This window comes from Haliotis asinina, chromosome 1, assembly GCF_037392515.1.
Source record: "Haliotis asinina isolate JCU_RB_2024 chromosome 1, JCU_Hal_asi_v2, whole genome shotgun sequence".
NCBI lineage: Eukaryota > Metazoa > Mollusca > Gastropoda > Lepetellida > Haliotidae > Haliotis > Haliotis asinina.
The window spans coordinates 80,892,583-80,905,039 of record NC_090280.1 but is presented as its reverse complement, the minus strand read 5'-3'; positions in this window follow the sequence as shown (position 1 = coordinate 80,905,039).

Sequence of the window (12,457 nt, the reverse complement as noted above, 5' to 3'; positions counted from 1 at the left end):
AGATTGTCGACAATTGTATTTTTCTCACCTGGGATGTGTCTCGCTGTCAACTTGAAATCGTATGAACCTCTTTACCGCTACATAAATAGCTGTTCTTTAACGCTGATGTGCTCCTCGATGATCGCCGTCATGTCTCTGGGTGTCCTCCCATTTGTGAGAACTCCCAGTTGTGAGACACATTAATTAATGGTTCAGCGCATATAGATGGTGCTCCCACATCCCTACGATCAAAATGGCAACAGCCCTATTGCTGAAGAGTACCGACAGGAGGCATAGATCATTAATGAGTTAATTAACGCAAAAGACATTGTTTGTTGAAGAGCATTTATTGTTTTCAAGAAGGAACAATGCTACACCGACACCACGATCCTTCAGTTGGGTGGCCGTGGAAGGCTGAGACCCAAAATACCGAAATATTGTCAGCTGGACAGCATGTTGAAAAGGTCAATCTACTTGAAGGTTAAACCACTCCAATTGAACATGCAGTATAACGTATTCTTGGTGTAAAATGGTGTGTAACTGAAATCGAATATGTTTTATGTATTTTGATTTAAAGGTGTCATGTATCTTGTGAACCCGGGAAGGTCCTGGGTAAAATAGACCTTCAACAAACGATTCTTGCCATAAAAGGCGACTATGGTTGTCGTCAGAGGTGACTAACGGAATCGGGTGGTCAGATTCGCTGACTTGTTTGGAACATGTCATCGATTCCCAATTGCAGAGATCATGCTGTTGATTATTGAATTGTCTGGTCCAGACTCGATTATTTAGACTGCCGCCATGTAGCTGGAATATTGCTGAAGAAAGGTGCAGAATGTTATTTGAAACGCACAAAGAATGTCCCCATTGGATGCGATATGGTATATGTGATTTTGCATTGTTCACTTATACAGACAAAGTAATATTTTGTATTTCAATATTCCGAAAGAATTTCAACAAAGGTACATAACTGAAACGTTTATGTATCATATCCGAGATGAGGGGTACAGACAATTATCTATTGTCTTCATAACCCATCTTCACGGTCCAGTGTTCAAACTGATCTAAAGAGGAGAACAGACACCTGTCCCAGACAGAAGTGGATAAAGTGATTGGCCTCGTGAGTGACGTAACTGCCAAAGTTGCGTCCGACAATACAATGCCATGTGGGGTTGTATTTCTTGTCGAACTCCTTCTTGATGAATGCAGCGATGTCCTTCTCAATGTTGTACTTTTCTAAAGCTTGTGTGGCGGTGTCTACTGCATCCTGCTGCATGTCCTCGCTCATGTCAGCATTCTTGATGACGGCTTTTCTCTCAGACATGGTGCTGCAATAGAATAACCATGAAGCTTTTGGACAAAGTAGTTAAACCAAAACATATCATCACTTTAAGTGATGTGTTATGTGTTATGTGTCCCCATATCTTCTGTGGTGGTGTCCACGACGTCCTGCTGCATGTCCTCGCTCATGTCAACATTCGTTATCACAGCTTTTCTCCCAGACATGGTGTACTGGGGAGTAAAACCTTTTCTACGAATCAAAATGCAACACTTTGACAACCAAGGTGTGTGTCAATGAGTAAGTTTAGTTATGCACTGAGTTTAGCAGTATGGCGGCGGGACACCATAAATGGGTTTCCTTCACACATTGAACACATGTGGGGAATCGAACCTGGCATGATGACTGAACACGTTAACCACTAAAACACTATCAGGAATAGAAAAACGAAACAGTTTAGGGTTGTTACTCGGTATCCTTAAAATTCACACAATTCCAATAGCATATGTCGAAATAACCTGCATCTCCCCAACTGGGTATTCAATGTAATGGGTAATAGTGAGTGAGTGAGTTTAGTTTTACGCCGCACTCAGCAATACTCCAGCTATATGGCGGCGTGTGATGCGTTATAGAATATGCAGAAAACATGCTTACTCGTTCAACCGAGCAAAAACCTCTTGCTGCTGAACTGGAAGCTGAAAACAACCAATGTGGGAAAATGAAAAAAAGTAAGGGAAAACGGTCACAGGAAAAAGTAACAGTTTTCATAATATATACACTTAGTTGAGCTCTCATCAGTTTATTTTTGTTGCTGCTACTTGTTTTTAACCGAACAACTTCTCACCTACATGAATGATTGTATTGAAAATGATAAGCTGCCCACTAATTATAACCTGGTTGACCACCTAGACACGGTAATCGCATAAGAAGAAGACTCGCAGCTTCCTGTCAGCATGAACCCCGATAATGGACAAAACGATTTTGGCAATATTATTGCAACTGTCTACACCCACAGAACTTAGAATATTGAATGGTAGAGACAAATATTGTACGTCTAATGACTACTTTCAACGCATCAAAGGGTATGAGTGTAACAGACTACTTAATCTGTGGATATGATATATTTGAACAATTCCCAACATCTATTGGAAATGAGTTTTCAGATCATGCTCCACTGTTGAAATGTCGGTGTGAAGCCGTCCCACATCTGAAATCGACAACGGCACTTGTCAATTTCATGGTCGATCCACCGACAGGCGCTCAATTTGGGTTCCAACCGAATTTGGGTACAGTGGACGACATATTTGCGTTACGCTCACTCATCAGTAAATCTCTTGGTGCCAAGAAACGTTCGGTGACTTTAGCACTGCATTTGACTCTGTAGATAGATATAAGTTATGACATAAATTGTCTAAACTTGGAATCAGAGGTAAGCTCCTATCAGTTATTCATTCAGTGTGCGTTAATGCCAGGTCATGTGTCAGTGTCGATGGTTTTTGTACGCGATATTTTGAAAATAATTTAGGCTTGATGAAAGGGGAAGTGCTGTCAGCTATTTTATTCTCTATGTTTATTAAAGACTTTGGACAGGCTTTTTGCACGATAATTTGTTCCCTATGAGTCCAAAACTCTCATCATTTTCTTAGTGATGTGCGCTGAAGATCTGGTTTTATTTTCTGAGTCAGTCGATAGTCTCCAACAGATGCTAAACACCCTATCAACATACTACAAGAAATGGGGAATGCATGTTAACTCTCAAAAGACCAAGATTGTTGTTTTCCGAAACGATGGCAAAGTTCGGCTTGATGAGACATAGAGGTATTACCATGACGTCATCGACGTCCAAGATAGTTTTACATATTTAGGTATCGTGTATAACAACAAGTTTACAAATGCACAGAGACAGTCATCTTGTCAAGGCAGAAAGGCCTCATTCGCTCTTAATAATAACACACGGTCCTGGTATCTTAATCCTCTAACAATGTTGTCTGCTATGTTGAAAGTGTCCGACGTATGGGGTTCTCATAAGGCTGAAAGCATCGAAAGACTACATATAGATTATTGTAAGCTGTTATTAGGTGTTAAAAAATCTTCTTGTACCTGTACGGTCTATGTCGAACTTGGTCGGTATCCTTTGCGCTACAAACGGATTTTCAGTATTGTCAGGTTCTGGAGCAAGCTTCTAGGAACTGATAACTGTATTCTTATTGAGTGTTAGGAATATCTATATGCTGAAGTAGAAACAAATAATATCCAGAGCTTCAAGTTATCACTATTTTGACAACTCTTGGTTTTGGTGATATATGGTATAAACAAGAACTGAATGTCTCTTATTTGCCCGTAATTAAACAAAGACTCATTGATCATGCTTTCCAGTTTATTGGAAGTCAGTTGTCCAGTTTTACTAAGTGCAGATTCTATAAACACATTATACATACTTTAACCCTACAATAGTATCTTCAAAAATCAATTCCTGCAGTTTATAGAAAATATTTCTCGAGATTTCGACTCTCCTCACACAACCTGTACACTGAAACAGGGAGATATAATAATATGCACATAATTGATAGAACACGTCTGTACTGTACCAGTGACATAGAGGATGAGTTCCATTTTGAATTAAAATGTCCTGTTTATAAAGATTTAAGAAAATTGTACATTAAGCCATAAAGCCATCAGTTTTCAAACTTGTTCAGCTCTTGAGTGCCCAAAATGTTAGGCAGCTTTACAATCTGGGTAAATTCCTAATGAATGCTTCACAGTTAGGGTTTAATTTAGTCTTAACTGGTTACCACCCTGTCTGTACCAAGAATGTAGATTTTCATGTACAGTACCGATTAGCTGTACAGGTAAAGGGAAATAAAGAATTGCATTGAACTGATACTTGAAAGTATTAGCAACTTTGGTAAGTAAACTATTCATCTGTAAAACCAAATCTCTACTGAGCTATTTCCTTGACTGTCCTACTCAACTATTCGGGTTACTTCATAGTACAAGTCCCTTAATGGCCAGAACATTCGACTCAGTAAGAACATTTCGTTAGAACCGACAGCTGAGAACATTGCTTATGGGTGTGCTTTGTTATAATTTGATAGAAAAAACAAACAAAGTACTGAAAAAGTATTGAATCACAAGTAAACTATGGCTCAAACAGGATTGCCCAACAGATCAGTCTCTTTGTATGCGAGGGAAGAAAGCAATGGTTACAAACGTACAAAGTTCGAAACGTAATTTTCATGTTGAGACAGAAATAGATATTTTTTGTAAATTGTTATGGTATGCTGTTTACTTCTTTGGTTTAATTCCCTAACAAGATTACCTTATCTCAGCTGATATCTCTATCCTCTAGCCCGACCCCAAACACACGGGTTTAGATTTGCCTCCGGTTTGGAATCTCCCATATCATTCGCGATCCTTTTCTGTTTAGACTCAGTCAGATCTATTTGCTCTCGCAAAATTACACATTTTCAGAGAACGAGCATTAGACATCCGGATTCTCCTAAGTATAACAATGCCGATTCAGCATTTCATTCTCAGTGTGTTTATATAAGAACATGGGACAGTTTAGTGCACTTACCTCATTTGTATGGAGAGTCCAATGGAAATCTTCTTGAAAGTTGTGACATCGGAAATTTGTTCTTTTCGATGTTACTTTTACTTATATATCGTCCTGTATCATTATTGGTTTAACGCTGCAGTTTGATTGGCTGGGTTGCTTGGTGGGTAGCACCTGCGCCCTTGAACGTGGCAGGCACAGAGACTGGGCAGCTGTCTATCTTGGCAGAATTTCTCCAACATAAACAGCGCGACGATAAAAACGGTAATGCCCACCAGATGCGGTTATATGAAAATATCCCCGGATTTGTTTTCTTTCTTTTTTTCGTTTGTCTTATTGTAATACAGTATTCTGGCAGAGTAAGCTTTTCTTATTTTCTGATGCTTTAATGGTTTGATGACTTACGAGTCCGATTTCATTCGAGTCTCGTATCCGATTTCATTCTTTTCTGTGTTTTTTTCAACTTGATATTTAGTATGTCAAGTAATAATAGGATGTCTTTTGACCTGTTAATTCCTAAACTAAATCAACCTAGCTTTGTCACTGCTAAACAATTACTTATGTAAGTAGGTATGTACAGATTTTAAATGCTGTACTTCTATGCGACAATGGAGTTCCGATCATATCCTCAAAACAGCGTCGAGGCAATCAAAATGCAATATAAATCAGCAATTACTACTCTCTTGCAGTAACCCATGTTTGAATGGTCTAAGCCTACACCTATTTATGTGTCATCATTCACTTGATAGGTAGTCAATGAATTTACAACAAGTATAATTAGCGGTAACAACACTCGGATTTCCTGTGAAAGGTCCCCATCTGTCTGGAGTAAATACTCAACATTATTAATTGTGGTCTGATGTGGCAAATGTACCTCTTCTTATGTAATATCGTCCATCATTGGGTGACCAGTGAGACTATACACCAATGTCAGAAACCTCTAATAGTCACGTGACCTGTTGAGAAATCCTCACCACATTCGTAACTACTCGTCTCTTTCCGTGACCTACTCGTCTCTTTCCGTGACCTGCAAGAAGACCTTATCCGGCTTGCCGGAATGACACGAGTAGTTACGAATGACCCTCACCACTTACTACTTCTTTCAGTATCATTTAGAAGCTGATACGCTAACGAGATTAGTATCTACATCCATTGCAACAGAGATGATATCTACCTATAAAAAACACCCCCTGTTATAACGATTTATACTTCTTTTGCATATCTGACACTTAAAAGGTCACATGACATGGGACAGATTTCTTTATCAGCTACAGTTGAATGGCACATCATTCCTTTATATGGATATTGATGCATCCATTCCTTGAACAAGGTAACGGCCTGATGTTATTGCTCTATATGTATTCGGTTTTAATTTTAATGTCTGCATTTTATTTGCATTCCACTTTATCTCTTGCACTCTGAAGTTTGATGAGACAGATAACATACACAAGGTCGTACATAGGGCATGTGTGTGAAATGATTCACAGAGGAAATTTAAGAAATGCCTGGATATTATTATTTAAGAAACGTCTAAATACAGCCAGGCTATACATTCACTAAACTGATTGTGTACATATTATCAAGTTCATGAATACATACACATATTATAGTAATAAATTAATTATCATTATAATATAAAATATAAAGACGTACATTGACATCAGTTTTTTTTTCAGTCATAACATATTTTTCGACTGGCACTTAACCTTCAATTTGTTTTTTCATTTGTCATCATAGTAATGAAGAGGAATAAACGAGATTTCATTTTATCAATATCAGGATGTACATATCACAGGCATACACTACCAACTGCATGGGTGGCGCATCTGAGATAGCAGCCCGGTCAAGAAATCTGGGATATCATCCGAGGACTCGCGGGGGGAAAGACAATAACAAAAGCAACGACAAGTCCCAGAGAAATGCTTTGCATCAGTGCCGCATTCATTCCCCGCATGCTAAAGGGACGCACCCCTAAACTGACACATGAACTGACAAGAATCCACTATTCACTTTCAAATTGCACGGGTTCATCACAATGAATAAGTAATCGTTAATATCACCTGACAATGGCTGCAAGTGCACGTGTCGCGTGCAAGGTGAAGTCCGTGATTCTGTTCTGTCTGGAACGATGACTGTGTGTTTGAAAGTAAACAGGCTTTGATTGTTAATGCTGATACACTAAATGCTTGTTTTGAAATACGGTCTATTACTTCACAGGAATCCATGGACAAATGCATTGACAATTTTACAGCTCAGCTGAATGATATAATGTTGCCTTTCTTTAAAGCTGGGTGTAGGGCGCGTGGTAAGACTGCTGAGCGAAATGTAAACCGTCGCACTCCCCGTCCACGGGCCAGAGCAGACGACAAACCATGGTTCAGTGATAACCTAAAGTGAGTGAGTGAGTGAGTGAGTTAGAATATATCGTCACATAGACAATATTACAGCCATATCGTGACGAGAACAATTTAATTTAATTCATGTCAATTTTAAAATCAATAAATTGAAAACGTAAAAACCTGTCATAGAAGGACAGCAAAAATACTAGGCTATCACAGATATGAACATAAAACTAGCATTGAAAGCTAAAATATTGTAATTAAAGAGGGCAATACGATATAAAACACGGGCTAGAGACTGCCAGCAACCGAAGGTAGATCACCATAATGGAGTCCATGGGGACTTACAGTACCTTTGCTACTTGCATGGACCCTAGCTGGATTAACACCATCCCTTCAGCCATTGGCGGTTATACTGAAAATTAGCCATTATTAAAACAACAAAGATACAACGATTAAAAGTTTGGCCGTACTAAATGTACATAGAATGTTTTGGGGCTTACGTACCCTCTCACGAGGACAATAATTTTACAATACTTCAACACCTTTGAGGGTACAGCCATTAACGATCTTAGTTACTAATCTAGACTACCAATAATAAAATATTTAATTATTTACAAGTCATTCAACAAATCTAATTCTTTTAAAAATGCAATGATTAAATGAGAACTTACATTACTTAAAAGATCCTTCATAGTTCGTGATTGAAAATAGTTATCCCTTGTGATGGAATATTCAACACAGTCAAGCAAAATGTGCTTGACTGTGATTCTTTCATCACAAGGGATGCAGAACGGAGGATCCTCACCTTTCAGCAGGTATTCATGTGTATATCTGGTGTGGCCAATAAGACATCGCCGCATAATGACCTCTTCAACCCAAGTAGGTGTAACCAATGTAGGGTTTTATTGCATGTAATTTATTTACACCCACTTGGGTGTCCCACTTCTTCTGCATTAGATCACGTATATAAGATTTAATAGTAGGTTTGAGATCTGAATATGGAATAAGAAGTGGTGTCACAGATTTGTTGAGTGCTGCCTTGGCAGCGAGATCGGCCATCGTGTTCCCAGAAATGCCTACGTGGCTGGGTAACCAACAAAAGACGATGTCGTATTGGCCACTGGCAAGATCATTATACAATTCAATAATTTCAATTAAAAGGTGGATGTTTACAAGAAATATTTTTAATAGCCTGAAGGCAAGAAAGAGAGTCTGAAAAGATTATTTACTGTTTATGTTTATGGTGTTTTTCAATATATTTAAGAGTCGTTAATATGGCGTTTGCTTCAGCTGTGAAAATAGAGCTGTTACGAGTTAATCTAGAAGATATTCTTCTAGATCCAATAACAGTGGCACATGCCACTGCACCACCGTCCTTGGACCCGTCTGTAAATAAGGATTTGTAATTGCTATATTTATTCTTTAATTGATTATATTCTTGTTTATATTGTAATTCATTCGTTTCTGTTTTTTGAAAAGTAGTTAATGCTAGGTCAACTTGTGGCCTAACCAATTGCCAAGGAGGAGAAGAAGGGAGTCGTGAAGGAGCTGTATTTTCCAGGTCAATGCCAGCAGCATATATAAATGGGCCCTAGAGGCAGAACAAGAGACGACGTTTTGTTGTACAGATCCTCATAGAGCGGATTGAAGACACAGTTTTGTGCAGGGTTAGATTCGTTCGAGTATGGTTTTGTAATATATTGTAATGCTAACTTTGTTCGGCGTTGTGTAAGAGATGGTTAATCTGCCTCGACGTAGAGACTGTCAATAGGAGAAGTTCTGAAAGACCCAAGACAAAGTCTTAGACCTTGATGGTGGACAGAATCTAATAATTGTAGGTTGCTTTTGCAGGCCCCACCATATACAGTGGAGCCATAATCACGTTTTGAACGGATTAGTGATCGGTATAAGTGCAAGAGTGTAGTTTGGTCCCCTCCCCACTTTGTGTTGGAAACAACTTTGAACAGATCAAGTGCCTTCAGGCATTTAGCTTTGAGGGATTTGATATGTGGCAGAAAGGTTAAATGTGAGTCGAAACTAACACCTAAGAACTTGGCCTCCATTACAACCTTGATGGGTGTACCATTTAGAGATAGTTCAGGGTCTTTATGCGGTTTGCGTTTACTGCAGAAATGTATACAATTAGTTTTGGATTTAGAAAATTTAAAGCCGTTTTCAAGACACCATTTATGTATTTTGTTTAAACACAACTGCAGTTGTCGTTCAATAGTATTCATATTCGTACCACGACAAGAAATATTAAAATCATCCACAAAAAGTGATCCATCAATTGAATCGCTTAAAACCTTTGATAAACTGTTGATCTTGATACTAAACAACGTGACAGACAAAATACTGCCTTGCGGGGCATCCTGATCTTGAAGGTAATGATCAGACAGGGTAGAACCCACTCGGACCTGAAATTTCCTGTCATTTAAAAAGTTGGATTTAAATTGAGGCAAACGGCCTCGTAATCCAAAGTCATGAAAATCTTTTAAATTCCATGTTTCCATATTGTGTCGCATTAATCATAGCATTCTTCACAAAAGATTCTAAACGCACTAAATGATCGACAGTACTTCTGTTTTTATGGAAACCACATTGTATATCTGTTATTAGGTTATTGGTTTCCAAGTACCAAACAAGTCGATTATTGATCATGCGTTCCATGGTCTTGCAAACGCAGCTAGTTAATGAAATGGGCCAATAATTGGAAGGGTCTGTATGATCACGCCCAGGATGAAGGAAAGTTTCCAGATGTCCAAATATCATCAAAAATATGCAAGAGTGTCTCCAAACAGGACTCAGGTAAGTGCCTCAGGAGTTGATACGGTATCAGTTGATACTATCAGCCCCGGGATCAGTATTGTGAGCCTGATCTAGAGCAGTATGGAGCTCATGGATCGAAAAGGTTTCATTGTAGTCTTCCCCATTATCTGAATTAAAATTAATTGATTTCTTTTCTTGCTCTTTTTGGATATTTTTGAAATTCAGGAACATAATTAGATGAGGAAGAATGTTTATCCAACGTCTCACCAAGTTTATTTGCAATATCTTCTTTATTAGTTAGTAACTGGTTCCCATCTTTTAGATGGTGGATGCTAGATCTAGAACCCTTACCCTTGCTTTTCTGTATCATATTCCACACTTTTGATATCGGCGTACGCGAATGAATTTTTGATACATAATTTCGCCAAGAGTGGCGTTTACTTTGCTTGAAGGTACGCCTTGCTTTCGCATGTAAAATTTTACATTTGTTTAAGTTGTGGACCATAGGATGGCGACGAAAATAATGCTCAGCTTTCTTGCGTGCCTTTCTAACCTGTTTGCAATCATCGTTAAAGCATGGTTTTCGGATATGAGGAATAGCAAAGGACTTAGGAATACACTCGTCAGCTATATTATTTAGTTTATCTGAAAAACATTTTATGGCATCGGGAATATTATGAAAAAGTTCAGGTTTAAGGTTCTCACGACAGAGAGTTTCGTATAAAGTCCAGTTAGCCTTATTAAAATTTCATCTTGAGGATGGAGGAACATCAGATGGATTCGAAGGTTCTAGCAGTGTTGGGAAATGATCACTTCCACAGAGGTCATCGTGGACAGACCATTCAAATTCACTCAATAAGTTAGAGTCCGTAAGTGACAAATTAGGAGCTGAATAACTTCCTTGTGTCAGGATGAAGGTACGTGTTTGAACCGTCGTTATAAATGCATAGATCGTTGTTTGAAATAAATTCCTCCAGTAAATTACCTTTAGTGTTTGTATTTATGTCACCCCAGTGTGAATTGTGGCCATTTAAATCGCCCATGATTAAACACGGTTTAGGTAGTTCATCATAAAGAGCCTGCAGATCGCTCAGTTGAACAGCTGATGATGGAGAAATGTATAAAGAGCACAATGTGAATGCAACGTGCAACGTAAGTCGCACTGCAACGGCTTGGAGATTTGTTGTGAGTCTAACTGGGCTATGGATAACATTTTGTCGCACCAGGATTGAAGCTCCACCAGTAGCTCTATCACCAGGCGGAGAAAAACAGTGAAGTGGTACGCATTGAATTGACGTAGGTCAAAATTATCTGTCTGTTTCAGATAGGTTTCTTGTATGGAGAGAACTGACTGTTTATAATCTTGGATTAATAATTATAAATCATTTAAGTTGTTCTTAAGTCCTCTACCGTTCTACTGTAGTACAGGCGAAGACATTACTTCTTCGGAGGATAAACGGGAGATGTACCCCTCACCTTTCGTGATGGCGACAAGCTATGAGTCCTGCCATGGCTTTGCTCGGACACATCCATGTCATCAAGATTGGATATGATTATTCACCCCTTTCAAGGTTCTTCCACTTTGAGTCTTTTTGAAAGTGTCACTATTTTGTTTTGACTTGTGTTTTGAGGCTGGTTGAACATTTGGTTCTGGGTTACTTGATCGTTTCTGAGATATATCTATGTCAGTTGATGTCTGCCCTTTAAGAATGTCTTTGGATGAGTCACTGGTTTGTGAACTACAGGTCACTTGTGAAGACCTTGACTGGACATTAGCAGATAGCAAGGTTGGAGCAGAAGTCCTTACCCATGTGTAGTCTGTCTGGCAACATACAGAATTATATGTACTAGGTTTTTGCTTGGAGGTCTGAATAGATGCGGCAACTGCGATAGAGTACGTTGGGCCTGATTGTTCTTGTGAAAGAACAAGTTTCATTACCTCTGAAAATGATACGTTTTGCTGGTGCTTTACTTGCGAAATTTTATACTGAAGCTTCCAAGTAGGACACTCTTTGGAGGAAGATTGATGGTGGCCAGAACAGTTAACACAGGAAGGATTTTTGTCACAAAGGTTACCATCTTCACTCTTTCCAGCACATCTATGACATGCAGCTTGTGGCAAGACTTTGAACCATGACCATATTTTTGGCAGGTATAACACCTCAAGGGATTTGGAATAAATGTGTCAACTTTCAAGTTGCAGTATCCCGCTTTTAGTGATTGTTGGTGTTTAGGCAGACAAAAGGTGAACAAATATGTGTTTGTTTGGAAGGTTTCGTTGTTCTTTTTGGCAGTGAAGCGTTTGGCATGGGTAACGCCTTGTGAGTGCAATTCTGTCACAATCTCATGTTCGCTCATGTCTGAAAGGCAACGTCCAACGTCACGGACGATACCTTTACTGCCATTCAATGTCCTGTGAGGGGACACCACAACAGGAATATTCGCTAAAACTTTAGATGATTGCAGAATCTGAGATTGGGTCAGATTTCGACATTCAATGAGCGGTGAACCAGATCTTAGGTTTTTTTATCT